Genomic DNA, 23,074 nt, shown 5'->3' with positions numbered 1-23,074 from the left:
AACATACTTTGCAATACCTATTAGTATTCATCTTGTTTGCAGTGGGTAGGACCTTCTCGGCCTTGCAAATGTCCTGAGGATGAAGCGGCTTGTTGCTGAAAAATATTTCCGCCCTTCTAAGCCAATTTCTTCCCCTCTCTGTGAAAGAAGTCTACTAGGAATACATTCTTCCTAGTGTTCTCTTTATATAAAATAAAACTGGTGATAGTTGACACTATAAACAAGTGGAAAAACAGCTTTTACCACCACTCAAAATTTTTCGCGCAAACGGGCTCTTCACTTTATGAACAAATGAGACATATACATACCTGAATCGTCACTTGTACTTTCGTCTGGAGAGTACGAATCCTCTTTGTCAGAATCATCAACTTCAGATCCTTCATCTCCATAAAGAATATCTAAGATATCTGCCTCCGTCAACTCGCTGCGCGATATTTTCACGATCGTAAACACGTGTGAATGAACTGCAGATAACTTCGACTTTGCACTGCTCACAGCCGCTCCCAGGATAAGATAGCCAATAAGTGCTTGACTCTTGCGGAAGAAGAATGAAATATGTCCACATTAGTTGACGAAACTGCTTCGGAGACGCGCTAAACGCGCATACGGAGCCAAATAAAGGCTCGCCCGTACAGTATACGGGTGCCGTCGGCAACGTCAGGGCGGCCGCGCCCGTATGGCATACGGGCACCGTGCTGTAAGTGTTAATATAGATTCCTAATCAATTTCTCTAATGTTCCGCATGTCTGCTGTATCACATAATAGAGCACCTGATTGTTTTGTGCAGTAAAAACACAAGAATAAAGGTGCAGAAGATTTTTCAATCGTATAGTTTCACTTAGCATAAATTTTCGTAATAACGACAGAAAAATCCTTTCAATATAACGAATGAAAAACTCCATATGGGATATTATTTTCTTCTTGTATTGTTGATGACGAGCACTTTTGGTCTGACAAACAGATTTCTTCAGAGCTGGTGCTATACGGTTTAGCTTACCACTAGTAGTGATAATGAGATGAAGTAGTCATTATTACGATATACTGTATGTACAATACTTAAGTTTGTCGATATCTAAATTACATACGGTATACAAATTAGCTTTTACTGTTCACAAGCTTCATAATAATATGAGTCGTAAATTCAAGGAAAAACACAGCTTCGTTCATATCGCTTTTATCTGTATTTCTACAGTTTAATTTCCGATGTAAAAGAGTCTCATTTGTATGTCAATTTCTTTTTCTCATTCAACGCTTTTCTCTCAGCGACAATATAGGGTCATCATTTTTCTCGATGTCACGTAATTTCATTTTTGTGGCTCGTTATCATTCCCATTGGTACACCACCATTTTAAACAGGAGAGGATACAGATTTGTCGTACCGAACATCAAGGCTGACAAGTAGTTCAACCGGCATGAAACCGCCTGAAAGCTACTGTCATTAAATATGTTATTCCTGCGTACAGATCCGAACATGATATGCCTCACAAGGGAAATAAATGATAATCGGATTTCAGTTCCTTTTTTTTTTTCTTTCACATTCCTGGGATCTGAATTTGAGAACACAAATATCACTAACAAAAGCAGTTAACACTCAAAAATTCTCGAGAAAATCGACTTTGAAGTTTTCCAAACCTCTACAACGTGCTAAATCAGCCAGTTTTTGTCGAGAGCTCTTCTGGCTGTGAGATGGACCGTTAGCCTACCACGTGTTTGGCATTGGTTTGATTTTGCAGCACAGCCAAAATTTTAAACTAAGGTGTATTTTCCATGAGCATTTTCATTAAGCTTAAAATAGATAAGGATGAATAAGAATTTAATATGTGATTTTTTAAAAATAATCTGTTAGAAAAAATCAGTTATTAAGAATTATATTTGCAGTGAGAACTGGATTTTTGTGAGCAATACATATGTAAAAATAGAAAGACATCGATTTTCAAGGAAATAGGAAGTACATACCTGTTAATCAATATATATGTGATGAATTTTATATTTCAAATGACGTAGGTATTAAACTTAACCGAAGACAGATAAATTAATGACTGAAATGAGAAGCGAACGAGCGATTGACATTCTCGAGAGCTATCGAATTCTTTCACTTTATGTATTTTAAACTTCACGGAATTCCTAGTACATATATCTCTGTTTAAAAATTTGATCAACCCACAGTCGAACCTATAACCTCTGCTTGGGCGGCGAGCATCGTACTATGCATAACAGTTACTGCATGATAGGGGTTTTATTGGTACATCAGGTTTCAGTCCAACCTGGTTGTCACAAGAGAATTGTATAGAACAGGATTATTTTTATTGTTGCTGTTACTACTAAATTTCTCAATTAAATTGCATCTGATACAAGCGCAAGTTGTTGCACGGTATTGTTATTGGTGACGTAGTCAGTTTTTTTGTACAACCTGTGGCTAATACGAGCATGGTTGCATTGACAAATAACACTAATCTATACGTACATTATCTAGGGAACCGACAGAATATTGGAAAATAATATTTTTGTCATTTGAACAGATGATTATATTGCCTAGAGAGAAGAAAATTGCTCCGAAATACAGAAAAACACTCCGAAGATCGAAGCTTCGTTCAGGAATTGGCAGGTGACCCTCAAAACCCAAAAAAGTAAAATGTTGTTCATAAAAGAGCGGAAGGGTCGATTACTACATTGTCATACGATTGCGGAACGATGACTGGAAGCAGTCCAATACATATTTTATATAAGGGTATACGTACGGACCAACTGAAACTGGAACAACCGTAACTAATGGCCGTAGTGCAGATGTAATACAGCTTCATTGGACGAATCCTCAGGAAGTGTAGTAGATCACTAAGGAGGTAACGTACAAACCCTCCAATATTTGAGTATTGTTCTTTAGCCTGGGATCAGTTCCAGATAGTGTTGATAGAAGAAAAACTGAAGAACCGAGGAAAAGCAGAGAGTTTCATTAAAGTTTTTTTTTTTTTTTTTGAGTCGTCAGTCTTATGAACGATGATTTGATGATGCCCGACACGAATTCATCTCCTCTGCCAACCTCTTCATCTCGGAGTAGCAACCTACGTCGTCAACTACTTGCAGAATGTATTCCAGTCTCTGTCTTTCTGTACAGTTTTTACCCTCTATAGCTCCCTCTAGTACTATGAATGTTATTCTTTGATGTTTAATAGGTGTCCTATCGCTCTGTACCTCCTTTACAGTGTCTTTTTATATATTCCTTTCCTCGCCATTTCTGTAGAGAACTTGAACATTGCAGGCCTTGTCAGTTCAATTAATTTTCAGCATTCTTCTGTAGCACCACATCTTAAATCCTTCCATTCACTTCCGTTCCGGTTTTCCTACAGTCTATGTATCACTGCCATGGAATACTGTGCTGTAGACATACATTTTCAGAAATTTCTTTCTGATATTGGTGCCTATGTTTGATATTCGAAGACTTCTCTTGACCAGGAATGCCCTTTTTGCCCACTGCTTGTCTGCTTTGTATGTCCTCCTTGCTGCGTCCGTCGTGTGTTATTTTGCTGGCCTACTTAGCAGAATTCCTTATCTTCATCTACTTCCTTATGTTCCGTTACTCGCTGTTGTTATTTCTGAAACTTCTCATTCCTTTCGTCTTTCTTCGATTTACTCTCAGCCTATGTTTTATACTCACTAGAATATGCACTCCGTTTAGCAGATCTCTTAATTCTTCTTCACTTTGACTGAGGGTAGCAATGTCATCAGCGAATCGTGTCATTGATATCCTTTCTGCATAAATTTTAATTCCAGTCTAAACCTTTCTTTTATTTTCATCATTGATCCTTCGACGTACAATATGAACAGATGGGGAGAAAGACTATATTCCTGTTTTATATCCTTTTTAATCCGGGCATTTCATTCTTTGTCTTCCACTCTTATATTCCCGCTTGGCTCCTATACAAATTGTATATTACCTATCTTTCCCTATAACTTATCACTGTTTTTCTCAGAATTTCGAATATTTTACACCACTTTACATTTTCGAAAGCTTTTTACATGTCAAAAAACTCTATGAACGTGTCTTGATTTTTCTTCCGTCTTGCTTCCATTATCAACCGCAACGACAGAATTGGCTGTCTGGTATCTTTACCTCTCTGAAACCTTAACTAATCGTCATCTAATACATCCTCAATTTTCTTTCCCATTTTTCTACGTACAAATCTCGTTAGCAACTTGGTTGAATGAGATGATAAGTATTGTGAGATAATTGTCGCACTTGTTGGTTCTTGCAATCTTCGGAATTGTGTGGACGATGTTTTTCCGAAAGTCATATGGTATATCGCCAGACTCAGAAGTCTACACACCAGCGTGAATAGTCGCTTCATTGCCACTACCCTCAATGATTTTAGAAACTCTTACGAAATGGCATATATCCCTTCTGCCTTATTCGACATCATGCCTTCCAAAGCTCTCTTAGATTCTCATTCTAATACTGGATCCCCTATCTCTTGCTCCTGTTTCTTCTTCTATGACGTTACCAGACAAGTAGTCCCCCTCATAGAGGACATAAATGTACTCTTTCCACCTAACCGTTTTACTCTTAATGGTACCGCCCTTGTTCTTAGTTTCACCAAAGGTTGCCTTGACTTTCCTGTACGCTGAGTCAGAACTTCCGATAGTAATTTCTCTCTCGATTTCTTCACTTTTCTATGCAGCCGTTTTACCTTTACTTCCATGCACTTACTATTTATTTCATTCCTAAGTGACTTACTTGTGTATTTTTGAATTTCTCGAACTCTTTTGTACTTCTTCCTTTCACTGATCAACTGAAGTATTTGTTTTATCAACGGTTCCTTCGCTTTTTTGTAGCAATGTGTTTCAGTGCAACTTCTGTGACTGTCCTAGTTAAAGGTGTCCATTCGTCTTGAACTACTGACCAGTTCTTCGTCGTAGCATCTATAGCCTCACCAAAGTTAAGAGTATCTCTTTATCCCTTAGTACTTCCTCATACTTTTTCTTTGCTCACTGATTCTTTCTAACTAGGCTCTTAATTGTAGCCAGGTCTTCGTCACTACTAAATTACGATATGAGGCTACATCTCCATTCAGAAAGCGCGGAAACGTCACGGACGTCCTCTTCCAACTCCAGTGGCTGTGTTCTACATCACAGCGCAGTTTACTGTCGAAATCTTAAGAGCATATGTTCGTACAAAAGCAACAATTCTATTGCCCCCTACAATGTATATGTTGAGAAAATACCACGAAGATAAATGAGAGAGATTATAGGTCACACGAGCCGGTAGGTGTAGCCGAGCGGCTCTAGGCCCTTCAGTCTGGAACCGCGCGGCCGCTACGGTCGCAGGTTCGAATCCTGCCTCGGGCATGGATGTGTGTGATGTCCTTAGGTTGGTTAAGTTTAAGTAGTTCTAAGTTCTATGGGACTGATGACCTCAGCTGATACGTCCCATAGTGCTCAGAGCCATTTCAACCATTTCATAGGTCACACGAAAGATTATCAAAAGTCGTTCTTCCCACGAACCGTTTGTGACGAATGACCTGACTGTGCTACAAAAAGTACCCCCTGCATCACACTTCAGGGTAGCCTGCGGAGTGGAGATATAGATACAGATATCGAATTGAGTTACTAAGTAACCCACATTCAAGATAGAATTCGGTAACGTCATATGCGTCATGGGAATACAACAGGGATAGGGTCAACTATGTAGACATTCGCCGAAACATAGAGCATGTTTCTTTTCCGCGAAACCTTCGCTGCTTTACACATTTTACTCAAAATCTATTATTTATCTCTAACGTTTCCCTCTTGTACAATGGGAAGCAAAGAGACGATGCTGTTTGTGGCTGGTATCCTTTTTCTATAATACATACGCATATACTAACAGACTTCTGTATTAACATATATTAACATAAACAGAGAGCTACCTAACATAGGATAGTCCAAGTGTTGTGCTACAAGCTGTCTGCAGTAGTCCATGTTAGCCTCACTGCTGGTGAAATAAAAGTCTCACTGTGTACACTGCTCTGATCACTATGTGCTGCCTAAAACTGAGACTGCCTGATACTCGGCTGTTACTGATGACTCGGCTCAGTGGCTCACTGGATGACTGAATGACTGACTGGGCCCTCCAGTCTGCGGTGGACGTCTAAATACTGGTGGAAGAGATGGCATTGGCGACGCAAGTTTGTCTTTGGCCTCTCTCATGATAGTCTCGCTTGCTCCGCTGCCTACTATCGATCTTCTCGCAAACACTTTGCTGATCGGAGTTCTAGGGACAGCTTAGGCCAGCACATCTGCTCTCATACATGCTGTTTTAAAGTAGCAGTATCCGAGTGTGAGAATTGCAACAGGTGTCAACTCCATCATAGAGCTCCCATGGGACTTGGGCCAATGGCTCCATGGCGCAGCATACAAATAGCCAAAGACCAAAAGTGAGGAACGCTACTTGTTACACATGGCTTTAACGAGAAAAGCTAAGATAAAGTAGCACAAAATGAAGTTGTATGATAATCTGTGTAAATCCTTTAAAGGATAGTGAGTGCTAGCTAACACATAACATGAGTATAGGACCAAAAAACACAGGTAGATATTTAGGTAAAGAAATTGAGGAGATCAAAAGTACATCTAACAAGTTTACTTATTCAAATAAAATTGTTTAAATCGAAACCATGTTTAAGCAAGTTACAGGTTATGTAAGCTACTACCGTCTTTTGCAACTGCAATAAAAGACCATAGGCTTTCCTTCTATTTTAAAGCATCTTCTGTGGTTCGCAATTTTTTTAATTCATTCTTAACGTTCTTCCACAAATATTTGTTAGATATTTATACACAGCTCTGTCACTGACACGATGTATACCGGTACTTCCGATTTTTGTTCTGTAGGTCCACTGTTAACCGCCATTTCGTGCACCGTATTTTCAATTAAAAGAGAAAAAGACAAAAAGCAAGAATACAATATGTTGAGTAACTTACGTATAAAATAAAAGAAACATTTTGTTTGAGAAAAGGAAGGAAGTTCAGGATCTCTGAGCAGGTAAAAGAAAGAAAGCTGATCTCCTTGTTATAAAAGCAGTCTAGATCGCTTGATAACTTTCTTCTGTATTTACTGCGCCGTGTCGGCTACTGCCGTCATAATATAGAAGAAAACTTAGAACTGGCAAAACAGTGCTCACAGTCCGTATTGAAAACCTATGTTTAGTCAGGGCTCAGCTACCAGCAAATCTCTCCTGTTAGTTGACACCCCAATTATGCATACTTTTTTTAATGCTGACACTGAGCATTGTTTTCCATGTTCTGAGTTTTCTGATACATCATAACAGAAGTAACTGAAATGACGCAAATAATAAAGAAATCTATTGAGCTGTCTCGAAGGTTTTATTCATAGTATGTTTACAGTGATCGTCGTCTCATACAATAAATTTATTTCCTTTATTAAACTTTTTAAATTTAAATGGAACGAAGTTAGTCTTGCGATATTACAGCTCAGAAGCTGTTTTCAGCATTCAGACTATCGCTGTAGCTTCAGGTCGTCCAAAGCGAACCGTGCTTCAGACGTGCAAGACTACTTGGTGGTTTTCAACTCTTGGCAATATCTTCTCCAGATAATGGAACGAGTTTCAGTATAGCCTTATTGTCTCTACATTATTCGTTCCGACGTATTTTAATACTTAGGTTTTCACGGCTTTGTACCCTTGCACAAGTTTGAAACTGAGTTCCAATTTGTCTGAACAGTGACTTGCTTTTCCACTTATGTGGTTGAGTCTGGGTAACCCATGTTCGTTCGCTGCCACTTGCATGTGACAAATTGACAAACAAACGAATGAGGAAAGAAACTGGCGTGGTGGTCGTAATTACGACCGTAGTGGAAATGAAATGGAGGTGTGTTGGACTTGTACCCAGAGAAATGGTCCAGGGATATTTTTCCGTGGATTTCCTGAGAAGAATATGACGAGATGACTATCCGATGGCCTTAGACGATATTACAGATAATACATGTAGGAGCAGGACCGACTGTATGGCTGAAACACGAATACGTAATTCATCGAAATGGTCTACAGGGGGCTTCTTTCCAACAGTAGATGACAAATGGCTTGTATTTATGATGAGTTGCATTGTTTGGATGTTCAAGACATGAACACCCAAAATCCTCACATGTTTCAGACAACAATACGGGATACTGCACGTTTCATCAAATATCCGGCATGAGTAGTTACAGTTACGTCTTGTTCATTTCATTATATACGAAATGGTGCTGAAAAGTAATGCCTTATTTATATGAAATCTCAAAGCTTTTTTAAATAAAATAAACATTATTAATATTCTATATACTTATTCTTCACGTTTACATATTTATTTTCCAGTACAGTTACCTTGAAGACGAACACATTTCTCCAGACGTGAGACAAGTCTGTTGATACCATCACCGTAGAATGTTTGACTTTATCGATAGAGTCACAACCTCACCTCTGCTTGCATCGATTCATCACTATCAAAGTGAAGTCCTGGAAGGTGTTCTTTACGTTTTGGGAACAGTGGTAAACCAGATCGGGATGGGGACAAGTCGGGAATGTACGGATCTCGAACGAAGACAGTGAGACCAAGGCGTCGGATTGTTGCAGCCGTCGCAGCACTCGTGTGTGGTCAGATTATTCATGTTGAAGGAGTGGAGGCGTAGGGTGGGGTGGGGTGGGGTGGGGTGGGGTGGGGTGAATCCATGCATGGACAGACCCTTCGAAACCGAAATTCGATTACACCCTACTGTTTCTCCGCACTGCTACAGTTACGTAACACACCATCATGTTACTCGCTGTAATTCGGAGTCCTCTAAAGACAGAGTACTCTAAATATGTAGATATTAAGAATGAAAATTTAGAATGTTAATAACCCTCGTCTTATTTAAAAAGCTTTAAGAGTTTTAGCAAAAAAATTCTTAGGCATTACTCTTCAGTATGCCCTTGTATATTTATATTCTTTTCCCCATTACTCACCATGTGAAATGGTCAAAACTACGTACATCATTTTTGCCGTTTATAGATTTATTCTAGGACTATGCAGTCATTGCATCACTTTTCCAGGTGTTAACAGTGACAATAGATACCATAAGCTTATAATATAATAAAATGATAATATAATAGGATAGGGAATTAATGATAATAAAATGTTGGAATGTGTGGCTTTTTAAAATGGATGAATTAAAGAGATTAATTCTTTGGCATGAAGGACAAGCACAATAAGCTAGGCATTGCCTGTAAAGGGAACGGAATCATTTTAGTTTATATTTATATAAATAAATCGTCTTCATAGTATTTTATGCGTACCAATTATTAATATTATGTCCGATCGCCATCTCCTTGACTGTGGCCGTGTTGTTATATTCGGATCTTCGTAAATTTTCCGAAGTACACAGGTGGGATTCCGTTCTTATTGCATTACTACTTGAAATAATAATAACTCTCACAAATATTCTGTTAATAAAACACTACTATATTTCTGTTCGATGCACATAGAAAATACACACAATGGCGGTCTGCAATTACTCGCTAAAAAATGGCGGTTCTCACTCGTTCACTCACTGAGCGAAACCTCCCAACAACTCGTACAAGAACAAAAACTGCTCTGTCTTTTAACATCTGAAAGTCAAAAATACCTGACGGTTGGCACAGGCTCTACGCTGAGCTACTACCACCTAATCTTTTCTCTTTGCTTTTAAAGAGGATGAAAACATAAAAGTAAGAAATGCAAAAGGTATATCACAAGCTTTACATCTTCTATTAGTAGCTCTTCAGTTATCCTCATAAATCTTTTAAAGCTTCCTAACGAGAACATTTTCACAAGAATAGGAATCGAAAATGGGTGTTCTGTATTGTATTGAGGATTTCTTATCCCTCAGCTAAGCAACGAGATGTTCTCCATTAGGTACATAATTTGCATACTATCTCCTACTTTAAGTCGAATTACTTTCAAGTATGTATCCTGAAATATGCCCTAATTTGTAATGCCCTCTGATATGTTACACATAATATGAGAGCGCTGCAATTGCTACGGTTTTTCTGGAGGAATATAATAAGTGAAGAAAAGGGGTAGCTTACTTTCGTCCAACGTGATTCCATGAATGTGTTACGTTCTGATCAGCACGTGGCGTAAGATCAACATCGTTTAAGTAACTCATCTTGTAGCCACGCCACCTTGCACCCAAGTGTACCCCAGTATTTTAGCGTAGTTAAAGAAACACAGTCCGGGCAGGCCTCGAAGGCCCCACGGTACAGACCGACCGTGTGACATCCTCATCTCTTAGGCATCAGTATGTGTGGATACGGAGGGGTATGTGGTCAGCACACTGCCGTTGTCAGTTTTTGTGACTCATGCCGTTATTTCTCAATTAAATAGCTGCTCAAGTAGCCTCACAAGGGCTGAGTGCACCCGCTTGTCAACGGCACTCGGGAGACGCAGATGGTGACCCATCCAAGTACTAGTCAAGCCCGACAGCACTTAAGTACGGTGATCCGGCGGGAATCGGTCTTATTACTCTGGCAAGGCCTTTGATGTTAGCCTAGGCTTTCTATTCACAAATCTGAATTTTCAAGTACACAACCACTCACGTTCTATACAAAGAGAACTGCCAGCTCCTTCTGCAACTCTAAATGCAGACTTATTTTCCGTTCTGTAAAGATATGCAACGGAAACTGAGGAAGAGTATTGCTCTCTGCGGTTTCTTAAACATATCTAATGAAAACTATCATAGTTCAGAAATACTCCAATCTTTGCTGAAAGCAGAAAGAACATTACGTGGAATGACTTGATACCTTTTTCAAAGTGAGACTCCACCGCAAAAGTATCAAAATTCTAAATTAATGACGAGGACTGCCGAACGAGATTGTCGATCTTTTAGTGGGAAAATACAGAGTGTTTCAAAAATGACCGGTATATTTGAAACGGCAATAAAAACTAAACTAGCAGCGATAGAAATACACCGTTTGTTGCAATATGCTTGGGACAACAGTACATTTTCAGGCGGACAAACTTTCGAAATTACAGTAGTTACAATTTTCAACAATAGATGGCGCTGCAAGTGATGTGAAAGATATAGAAGACAACACAGTCTGTGGGTGCGCCATTCTGTACGTCGTCTTTCTGCTGTAAGCGTGTGCTGTTCACAACGTGCAAGTGTGCTGTGGACAACATGGTTTATTCCTTAGAACAGAGGATTTTTCTGATGTTGGAATTCCACCGCCTAGAACACAGTGTTGTTGCAACAAGACGAAGTTTTCAACGGAGGTTTAATGTAACCAAAGGACCGAAAAGCGATACAATAAAGGATCTGTTTGAGAAATTTCAATGGACTGGGAACGTGACGGATGAACGTGCTGGAAAGGTAGGGCGACCGCGTACGGCAACCACAGAGGGCAACGCGCAGCTAGTGCAGCAGGTGATCCAACAGCGGCCTCGGGTTTCCGTTCTCCGCTCCGTGTTGCAGCTGCAGTCCAAATGACGCCAACGTCCATGTATCGTCTCATGCGCCAGAGTTTACATCTTTATCCACACAAAATTCAAACGCGGCAACCCCTCAGCGCCGCTACCATTGCTGCACGAGAGACATTCGCTAACGATATAGTGCACAGGATTGATGACGGCGATATGCATGTTGGCAGCATTTGGTTTACTGATGAAGCTTATTTTTACCTGGACGGCTTCGTCAATAAACAGAACTGGCGCATATGGGGAACCAAAAAGCCCCATGTTGCAGTCCCATCGTCCCTGCATCCTCAAAAAGTACTGGTCTGGGCCGCCATTTCTTCCAAAGGAATCATTGGCCCATTTTTCAGATCCGAAACGATTACTGGATCACGCTATCTGGACATTCTTCGTGAATTTGTGGCGGTACAAACTGCCTTAGACGACACTGCGAACACCTCGTGGTTTATGCAAGATGCTGCCCGGCCACGTCACACGGCCGACGTCTTTAATTTCCTGAATGAATATTTCGATGATCGTGTGATTGCTTTGGGCTATCCGAAACATACAGGAGGCGGCGTGGATTGGCCTCCCTATTCGCCAGACATGAACCCCTGTGACTTCTTTCTGTGGGGACACTTGGAAGACCAGGTGTACCGCCAGAATCCAGAAACAATTGAACAGCTGAAGCAGTACATCTCATCTGCATGTGAAGCCATTCCGCCAGACACGTTGTCAAAGGTTTCGGGTAATTTCATTCAGAGACTACGCCATATTATTGCTACGCATGGTGGATATGTGGAAAATATCGTACTATAGAGTTTCCCAGACCGCAGCGCCATCTGTTGTTGAAAATTGTAACTACTGTAATTTCGAAAGTTTGTCTGCCTGAAAATGTACTGTTGTCCCAAGCATATTGCAACAAACGGTGTATTTCTATCGCTGCTCGTTTAGTTTGTATTGCCGTTTCAAATATACCGGTCATTTTTGAAACACCCTGTATATTACTGCATTTAATGTACAGTTCCACAACCATGATGTACACAACATACTTGTGCGAAACAGACGAAATATAAAGGCACAAAGAAATCTATGTGCGTCCAGTAGGTACTGAAGCCAGCTTACTACATGGAAATGTGATGAATTAAAATGCCCCAGTATTTCGATGATTTCATGCAAACCCGACCTTGTACCGGGCTTTGAGAGTAACACATTGCTACAAAGCCATGAACGCATCGATTCAGCATTTAAAGTGTCCACTAAAGGTCTGAAAGTACCGAAAATACCTCCACGCCTAGCCTTGCAATATGAACTAGAAAACTGGCCCATGTACAACAGACACCGGCTTCAATTCTACACACATCTTGCTCAGCTATAACAGCGTCTTACCACACCTGCAGCTATCATCAGCTTCCAACCAAACTTTGTGTATTCAATCTATTGCACTGTTGTATCTAAATGTTACTATTACTTCAGCCTAACTCCCACAGTAGCAGAAAATGGAATGGAATTTCTACTACTGTGCTCTATAAGGAGGCAGTATATGCAATCAAACAGATGTCCAACATACACTCCAGTAACAGAGGGGCGCTGGAACATGAATGTGGCAACTACTTAAAAGCCTATATCTTTTACTAACGTAGAACATTTAAAATAAATGTCCTTAACTAGCAGGTAGCTTGAACCATGGCACGTGAAGTCCTGCACCTAATCGAATTGAATCTAAATAACTTAGCTGTCGGTTGGTAATGTTTTTAGTCACTATGACAGTACTTTTCCGCCAGCTGACTGTAACCGTTCATTTTCTATATGTGATGGCAGGTTACACGCTGGTAAAAGGGTTGACATCCAGATTACAAGAGGTGGTGTTTCGCCCAAAATTTTTTAAAAAAATGTAATACATACAAACGTGAAGCCAGAATATATATATATATATATATATATATATATATATATATATATATATATATATATGACAAGGCAGCCTGGAGCTATACAAATATTATGAAGGTTATTCTCCACGATGAGAGGCGTATTTATGATGAGAGAGGGCTGTTAGGCACCACATATTTCTTTATATAGGGAATGCTGGAAGCTGCATTGCGAATGTGTTAAAAACGTATCGCATCATCCCTTACCACATTATTAACATCAGGAATTCCTGGAAAACCAAAGTTATGAATCATAAAAGTCCTAATTGCTGTATCCCAGCCCAGAGAAAAAGAAGATACAGCAAGAAGAAATGAAGAAGCAACAAATAGAAATAGATATCATAGAAGACAGGGAAGAAGAAGATGGGCTAGGAGGAGGAAGAACATACCTTCCCACATTCCATCCTTACTTATACCCATTACTAGCAAACTAGGTTTAATATACCATCCTGAAATCCTCAGCTGGCCGTCAAATCCCCCTTAATAGCATCCTATCCTATGGGAAATGAGCGCCGCAGAGTCCAAAAATGAATAACAAAACTAATATGCAATAACAACCGATAGGATGGGTTGACGTTACCATGTATCAACGTGTGGTGTACGGCATACATCACTGCACTGTGACGTTATCTGCAAATAAACTTGTCACAGGACTGTATATGGAGGCCTGAACCACCTTCTTGTAACACGCACCCTGAGAACTCCCAGATACCTTCGTCTACGTGGTGTTGCACAGCAGTTTCAGAGGACTGCGACATCAACATTGAAAGATCATAACACCCGTATAAGAACCTATGTAGAACATAATGTCATGCTCTATCTTGAAGAACAATTAAATCATTCAGTACATTATTTCAATATGTGTTTGATATCATGAATAATATTACAGGAATCAATACTGAAGTTATGTTGTTCTAAATGCAGATATATAGGTGCCCTTCTTATGAAACCTTTTCACTCAAGCACATTTTATATATATGTCTCAATTCCTGCATTTTCCTTACATGAGTGTTTTTAAATGCTGTATTTACTGAAGTAATCTGTCTGTTTCTCATTTGTGTGTTTCTGAAGATTCAATATGAAAGTGTACATATTTACTACTTGATATAAGATTTTGAGGCACAAGTGTTTTTCACATGCTCCCATATATCATCTAAATATGATAATAGATTATTTCCATAGCTGAAGATAGATCATGGTAAATAGATTGGTTGTGTTTGTGTTTCAGTTTAGTATGTAGCTTAAACAAAAAGTTTGCTCATCTTCTTGCATCTCCATTATCATATTTAAGGTAAGTAGTTGATAAAGTTAATTTGCGTTTCTTAATGCTGATGTTCCGAGAAATAACCATTAAGATAGGATAATAATTAGAGCCATTAATGTGTACTGTAAATTAATAGTGGAAAGATGTAACTGATACAGGGTGAGTCACCTAACATTACCGCTGGATATATTTCGTAAACCACATCAAATACTGACGAATCGATTCCACAGACCGACCGTGAGGAGAGGCGCTAGTGTAATTGGTTAATACAAACCATTAAAAAATGTACGGAAGTATGTTTTTTAACACAAACCTACGTTTTCTTAAATGGAACCCCGTTAGTTTTGTTAGCACATCTGAACATATAAACAAATACGTAATCAGTGCCGTTTGTTGCATTGTAAAATGTTAATTACATCCGGAGATATTGTAACCTAAAGTACCACTCCTCCGCTGTTCGATGGTGTGTATCGGAGAGCACCGAACTACGTAGGGATCCAAAGGGAACGGTGATGAACCTTAGGTACAGAAGAGACTTGAACAGCTCATTACGTCCACATGCTAACACCTTTTTATTGGTCTTTTTCACTGACGCACATGTACATTACCATGAGGGGTGAGGTACACGTACACACGGGGTTTCCGTTTTCAGTTACGGAGTGGAATAGAGTGTGTCCCGACATGTCAGGCCAATAGATGTTCAATGTGGTGGCCATCATTTGCTACACACAATTGCAATCTCTGGCGTAATAGATGTCGTACACGCCGCAGTACATCTGGTGTAATGTCGCCGCAGGCTGCCTCAATACATCATTTCATATCCTCTGGGGTTGTAGGCCCAGCACGGTACACATTCTCCTTTAACGTACCACACAGAAAGAAGTCCTGAGGTGTAGGATCATAAGAACGGGCTGGCTAATTTATGCGTCCTCCACGTCCTATGAATCGCCCGTCGAACGTCCTGTCAAGGGTCAGCCTAGTGTTAATTGCGGAATGTGCAGGTGCACCATCATGCTGATACCACATACGTCGACGCGTTTGAGGTGGTCGCCAATGATTCTGCACCATACATTTACAGTCCACGGTCGCTGTCGCTCTATCTGTCTGAGCCATCGAGGATTGACCACGGACCAGTAATGCATGTTCCGTAGATTCACTGCCCCGTGGTTTGTGAAACCCGCTTCATCGGTAAACAGGTAGAACAGCAACGCTTTCTCTGATAATGCCCATTGAAAGAATTGCTCTCGATAATTAAAGTCATCACTATGTAATTGCTGATGTAGCTACACTTGAAACGGGTGAAAGCGGTGACGATGCAGTATGCGCATGACACTACTTTGACTCAGTCCACCGGCTCTCTCAATGTCCCGTGTACTCATGTGTGGGTTCATAGCAACAGCAGCTAACACACCAACTGCACCCGCTTCTCCTGTGACGGACCTGTTACGGACCCGTTTGCGTGCTACGACCATACCTGTTGCATACAGTTGGCGGTGGATGTTTTGCAATGTGCGGCACGTTGGGTGCTCTGTCCGGGTACCGTTCTGCTTACACCCTGCAGGCTCAGCTGCATTTCGTCGATACTCACCATAGATGAGTATCATCTCCGCTTTTTCAGAGTTCGAATACAACATGGTCACAGTTCCTACAACACTACACTATCACAGTTGGCCGAAGTGGCCGAGCGGTTCTAGGCGCTACAGTCTGGAACCGCGAGACCGCTACGGTCGCAGGTTCGAATCCTGCCTCGGGCATGGATGTGTGTGATGTCCTCAGGTTAGTTAGGTTTAAGTAGTTCTAAATTCTAGGGGACTGATGACCTCAGCAGTTAAGTCCCATAGTGCTCAGAGCCATTTGAACTACACTATCACACGGTGTACTACAGTTGGACTGCGTGCGGAGAAGAATACAGAATAACAATAGCCGCAAGCGCTACATGCGGACACTGCGACAGCTAGACCAAACCACAACACTGCACTACAGCCACACTCGTAAACACGGTCGCCACCGTAAACAAGACCCTGCAGATGCTGCTCGCCGACCGTGGCCCGTGTTTGTTGCAACACGCAACTGAACGTCGGAGGTTTCAAGCGTCAACTTTAGATTACAATATCTCCGGATGCAATTAATATTTTAGAATGCAAAAAACGGCACTGATTACGTATTTGTTTATATGTTCAGATGTGCTAGCAAAACTAACGGGGTTACATTTAAAAAACGTAGGTTTGTGTTAAAAAACATACTTCTGTGCATTTTTGTATCGTTTGTATTAAACAATTACACTAGCCCCTCTCTTCACGTTCAGTCTGTGGAATCGGTTCGTCGGTATTGGATGTGGTTTTCGAAATATATCCAGCGTTAACGTTAGGTAACTCACGCTGTATATCCATTCAGAGAAATTTGATACTACAGGAATATAAATATGTATGTTTTAAGAGAGTTGGACAATATGGATGATATCCGTTGTGGAGTTGGAAGTTTATATAGACAATTTTACACAGTTTTGTGTGGTGTTAACCAGCACCTGAATTGTTGATTCAACCGAGCTCAAAATTAACTCAAACGTTAGGCTATTTAAGGTGACCACCTAACATAATTTTTATGCCACATACCAATGCATTTAAAACCCCAAAAGCCATACTTTGATTAGAATAATGTCATTTGCATAGTATGGAAAGTAATTAATTCATGCATGGCTCATATGAACTCAGTATTAACAAATGACCTAATTTGCATGTTGATAGACGAGTATCATTTCCGTAGGAGTGGTCTGAAGGGTAAGTGAGGCTTCCCAGCTGACGTGGGTACAGCGACACAGAACGCACATACGAAAGCCTTAAAACAGTGAACCCTCACTGTGGGAGATCAAAGAGGAACCTACCATTTTGGGCGGAGATAACCATAATGAGTCACCCCTGGGCGAGTCTTCTGACGCACATGTGCACACGTGCACCCAATAAACATTTAGGACAGCATGGTATTCATTTGGGGGGGTTCTAAAGGAGATCACAACTCTTCCATTTACAAGGAAATTTAAGAACACAGAACGTGTCATCAGCTTCACATATACAAAATTCACATGAAACTCACACGTTGGGGCATAAGAGCTGCACCTGCTCTGTGAAAGCCTTTTAATTTAAGAAAGCACTCAGCATCGCAGCATGAGGTGACTTTTGCGACACAGGCATGAGCACAGCTGTGTGAGTCACCAGAATTTTGCAAACATTCAAACATCATGTGACAGGGTATGAAGCCCACGTATACAGCTCCTGTTTGGGTGGAGCTTATTACTAAAAGATAGAGTGCCGAACGCTCAATAGATAAGATGAAACTAGCATTCATCCCAGTTTGCTTCTGAAGTGCCATTGGCCAAAAAAGCGTCGTATGTTGCATCAAAAGCTCTCACTGGCCGACAGCATTTTTGACAGGAGGCAAACCCACAATACAGTTGGATATAGCTGCAACAATACAGGCAATTACGGGTGAGTAATTTAGAGGGTTATCTTACAACGAGTGCCATGTGCGGGACGGAGAGCACTCCGCTATGTAGTGGCTCTGGAAGAGACATCTTTTTGTGAACATCTGTGTGTGTTCACGAGGCTCTGTTGTCTCACAGTATCTCTGATTTGTGGATTGCGAGCTACGAGCTGTGTTAATTAAGTTCTGCAACAGTGTACACGTCGCTCAACCTCATCGGGTGGATACAGCTTGTTGATTCAGCCACGAAAAACATAGTGTTTCGCCTCACAAAAACTTAGGACAGTTTACGACTATATAGTCAGTCAGGGCAGCAGTTGAATTGTCAGCCGTACTGGTTCGCAAGGCGTTGACGCATCTGCCACTGACACGTGCCACAGTTGACCACGGCTGCCCTTGTCGGCGCATTGCAGCAAAACTGAATTAACTGTTATTCTACTACAAGATCGTGTCACGCTAACGTGACCGCCACCTGTGTTCGATGTGAATGTGCAACAACCACTCACAGACGACAGGTGGCAGCACCAACAGTGGAAGATGTATAAGAATGTTGGGAGAGGGAGCAAGGGCGAAAACAATGGAGTCTTTGTCGTAATGCGGAAACGGAGAAGTTTATCTAACGTCCAAAATGACATGATCATTGACTCTCACCCCAGTGGTAGAAGCAGTTCCGAAACGTTCGTGTGCCAGAGGGCCTATGGGAAAAGGGCGTTATCCAGAACTGGCACCGAGGCAACTATATTGCTCCAGAGGCCTTAGATTACAGTAGTGAACGACACAATTGGAGATGTGCAGGGACGCATAGGCAGTCAGGGTCGAGCTACCAAATTGTCAGCTGCTCATCCAGATGAACAAAGCAGCTACCAACAGTGTTTCCTCAACAACTGTTTAGTGAACGTTGCTCGTATGGCCGTCCGAAGCAGGCGCCATGTTCATGAAACCAAGTTCACTTCTGTTCATCGACGACGAAGGATGGATTTGCATGCTCATTCCACAAATGAACGTCCACTTTTAACACCATAGCTTACGCACTACATACTCTTTGTTGATTCATTTAGCTTTCTGTTTTGTGCAACATCCCATCTTTGAACTTCTGTAATTAATGTGTGATTAATTCGATACTGTAATGAAGTGTAATCTCTGTAATATGTACAATATGAGCAAATGATATGTTTTGTCTTTCTCACATAATCTCTTTAGTTATCTTTGAGGTTGAATAATTTTGTTTAAATAATTTTTTTGTACAAATGTTAATATGTGCAAAGGTTCTATTTCATTTAATATGTTTGGTTGCTGTTATGGAAACTGCTGAATTTCGCATAAGGTTCTTAGCTATTTTGTATGTAAAAGGTGTTGTCATTCCCCTCGGGAACGGAAGCATGTAGCGCGCGCAAAATGTGGTGGGCATGGATAGAAAGGTAGAACAAAGAGTCAGTCGGCGACAAGCTACCAAACTATCAACCGCTCATGTAAAAGTTGTGTATTGTGCAGGTGCCGAGAGAGGCTTTTCGTGCCGCTTTCCAATGCCTAGGATGGACAGATAAAGACATGGAACTATTCTGGAATCGATACCTATAATCGCCACCAATAAATGACAGAGTCCAGCATTTCCGCCTTCAAATCCACCTACCGACATGCACTCGCCATTATGTTGCGCAATCACCGAAAAGGAACCAACGAATTGTAAATACACTCCTGGAAATGGAAAAAAGAACACATTGACACCGGTGTGTCAGACCCACCATACTTGCTCCGGACACTGCGAGAGGGCTGTACAAGCACTGATCACACGCACGGCACAGCGGACACACCAGTAACCGCGGTGTTGGCCGTCGAATGGCGCTAGCTGCGGAGCGTTTGTGCACCGCCGCCGTCAGTGACAGCCAGTTTGCCGTGGCATACGGAGCTCCATCGCAGTCTTCAACAGTGGTAGCATGCCGCGACAGCGTGGACGTGAACCGTATGTGCAGTTGACGGACTTTGAGCGAGGGCGTATAGTGGGCATGCGGGAGGCCGGGTGGACGTACCGCCGAATTGCTCAACACGTGGGGCGTGAGGTCTCCACAGTACATCGATGTTGTCGCCAGTGGTCGGCGGAAGGTGTACGTGCCCGTCGACCTGGGACCGGACTGCAGCGACGCACGGATGCACGCCAAGACCGTAGGATCCTACGCAGTGCCGTAGGGGACCGCACCGCCACTTCCCAGCAAATTAGGGACACTGTTGCTCCTGGGGTATCGGTGAGGACCATTCGCAACCGTCTCCGTGAAGCTGGGCTACGGTCCCGCACACCGTTAGGCCGTCTTCTGCTCACGCCCCAACATCGTGCAGCCCGCCTCCAGTGGTGTCGCGACAGGCGTGAATGGAGGGACGAATGGAGATGTGTCGTCTTCAGCGATGAGAGTCGCTTCTGCCTTGGTGCCGAAGATTGTCGTATGCGTGTTTGTCGCCGTGCAGGTGAGTGCCACAATCAGGACTGCATACGACCGAGGCACACAGGGCCAACACCCGGCATCATGGTGTGGGGAGCGATCTCCTACACTGGCCGTACACCTCTGGTGATCGTCAAGGGGACACTGAATAGTGCACGGTACATCCAAACCGTCATCGAACCCATCGTTCTGCCATTCCTAGACCGGCAAGGGAACTTGCTGTTCCAACAGGACAATGCACGTCCGCATGTATCCCGTGCCATCCAACGTGCTCTAGAAGGTGTAAGTCAACTACCCTGGCCAGCAAGATCTCCGGATCTGTCCCCCATTGAGCATGTTTGGGACATGATGAAGTGTCGTCTCACGCGGTCTGCACGTCCAGCACGTACGCTGGTCCAACTGAGGCGCCAGGTGGAAATGGCATGGCAAGCCGTTCCACAGGACTACATCCAGCATCTCTACGATCGTCTCCATGGGAGAATAGCAGCCTGCATTGCTGCGAAAAGTGGATTTACACTGTACTAGTGCCGACATTGTGCATGCTCTGTTGCCTGTGTCTATGTGCCTGTGGTTCTGTCAGTGTGATTATGTGATGTATCTGACCCCAGGAATGTGTCAATAAAGTTTCCCCTTCCTGGGACAATGAATTCACGGTGTTCGTATTTCAATTTCCAGGAGTGTATGTAAAGTGAAGGATCAGCTCATTGGATGTTTTAGTGATCTCAAATATAAGGTAACGTAACTGAATTTACCTACCTACCTTGATTTTTTGCTTATCACAACACCTCTCAGGTTCGTCTCCATTTCAACTATGGTTACCAATTATCCTTGTTGTGCAAAAAATGAAAGCCTCAAAGCCAAACAGTTAATTAAATAATGTTGTTTGATATTTTGTAAGAAGGGAGTATTCAGATTTATTGTGGATTTGGGAAAATTGTGGGAGGTAGTAAATGTAGCTTTGTGGAAGCCCCCCCCCCCCCCCCCCCCCCCAGTGATTGAAACAGTCCTATTTAAAGTTTAGTGGACTTTCAAAGTTAATTATTTAGTCATCGACTTGAAAGTAGAGGACTGAAGTAATAGACAATTTGCTGTTACTTTTAAAAATGAAGAGTTCTTAAAACTGAGGCTTATGGAGTTTTGCTTAGATAATGATCATACTGCTGCCTGTTGTAAATTTTAAAAGGCTAGTTTTTTACAAATTTGTCAATATTGTGTCTTAATGCAGAAAATGTCGTGAACTGCATTTGTGGAATGCTATACACTCATGTTTGCTAAGTGTTTGTCTCTCTTGTGTGTTGGAAGTGCATATTAATAGTGTAACAGGATCCACAGTTTGTCTGTTGTGCTTATGCTAGGTAACAAGTAACAAAGATCACTATCTATGAAAACAGCAACGTGTTTTATTCAGAGGACAATGAGAAATAGTTTGCTGGTGAAATATTTTTTCCATGACAGATAGGTAAATGGTAAAATAGAGACTGAACCTATGACCAATTTATGATTCTAAAACGAATATTAATAGTAATGTTATTGACACCATTCAGTTTGAATAAGCCCTGAAGGTAACAGTCTGTATCGTTATCTGTTATATTTATACAAAGTTTGTTCTGCTCTGGTACCTGCATATGTTCACATTACGGTAGGAGCTGACAGAGTTCATTGCACTCTCGTGTGTTTGCTCATTGAAGGTACTTATTTCCAGTTCTTAAACAAGAATTTTACTAATTCTTGTGCCTAATTAGGATGGCGACCGTTTTCATTGTCATTTGGACACTGTGGATAGGTAAATTATTGTCTGTTACTCTTTAAATATTTACGTAATTCTGACTTTCACTTCCGATAAGCCACTTCCGTTAGGTATATCACAGGGAACATAACAAAATTCATTTCAGAGGGTAAGCCTGCATTGTTGGTTTATACCATTATAGCTTTAACAAGGTAGTTTCATTATACGATCTGCCTCCAATTTTAACGATATGGTATAGTAGTAGCAGCGTAAGGTAGTGCTATACCTGGCTTTTCCGTGATAGAACTATTTGTTCTGTTGGGACATAGTAAATAATAATCCAGACTTGGTATTTGATAGCAGACGCTACAAAATGCAGTGACAATGTTATACACTAAAGTGGCGACCGGTTGTCTTTTCAGAGTAATCATGTTTTATACTCCATCGGACAGATGGCCTTTGGCGTTTATGACCCTGCGACAACCGTTGGAATGGTCCAGGCCAGAGGAGGGAGCGTTGCGGTCTGGGGAATGATGTGGCCTTCGCTGGGTGATCTGGGCATCCTGCAAGGCAATATGGATCAACAAAACTATGCATCTATCCTTGGGAGCATGTCCACCTCTAAATGCAGTTTGGTACACGCCAGAAATACAATTCGACGCCTTACCCAGCTCCCAGTGTGCGTGCTTGGTTCAAAGAGCACCAGAATTAGTTTACTGCACTCTCCTGGCCACCAAACTCTCTTATTTAAAACCTATTGAGAATTTGTGGATCCACCACGTTCGGGCTGTTCATGTCATGGATTCTCAGGCGATAA

The sequence above is a fragment of the Schistocerca gregaria genome, chromosome 2 (genome assembly GCF_023897955.1).
Source record: "Schistocerca gregaria isolate iqSchGreg1 chromosome 2, iqSchGreg1.2, whole genome shotgun sequence".
Lineage (NCBI taxonomy): Eukaryota > Metazoa > Arthropoda > Insecta > Orthoptera > Acrididae > Schistocerca > Schistocerca gregaria.
The sequence above is the reverse complement of the archived record's forward strand: the minus strand, read 5'-3'. Positions refer to the sequence as shown.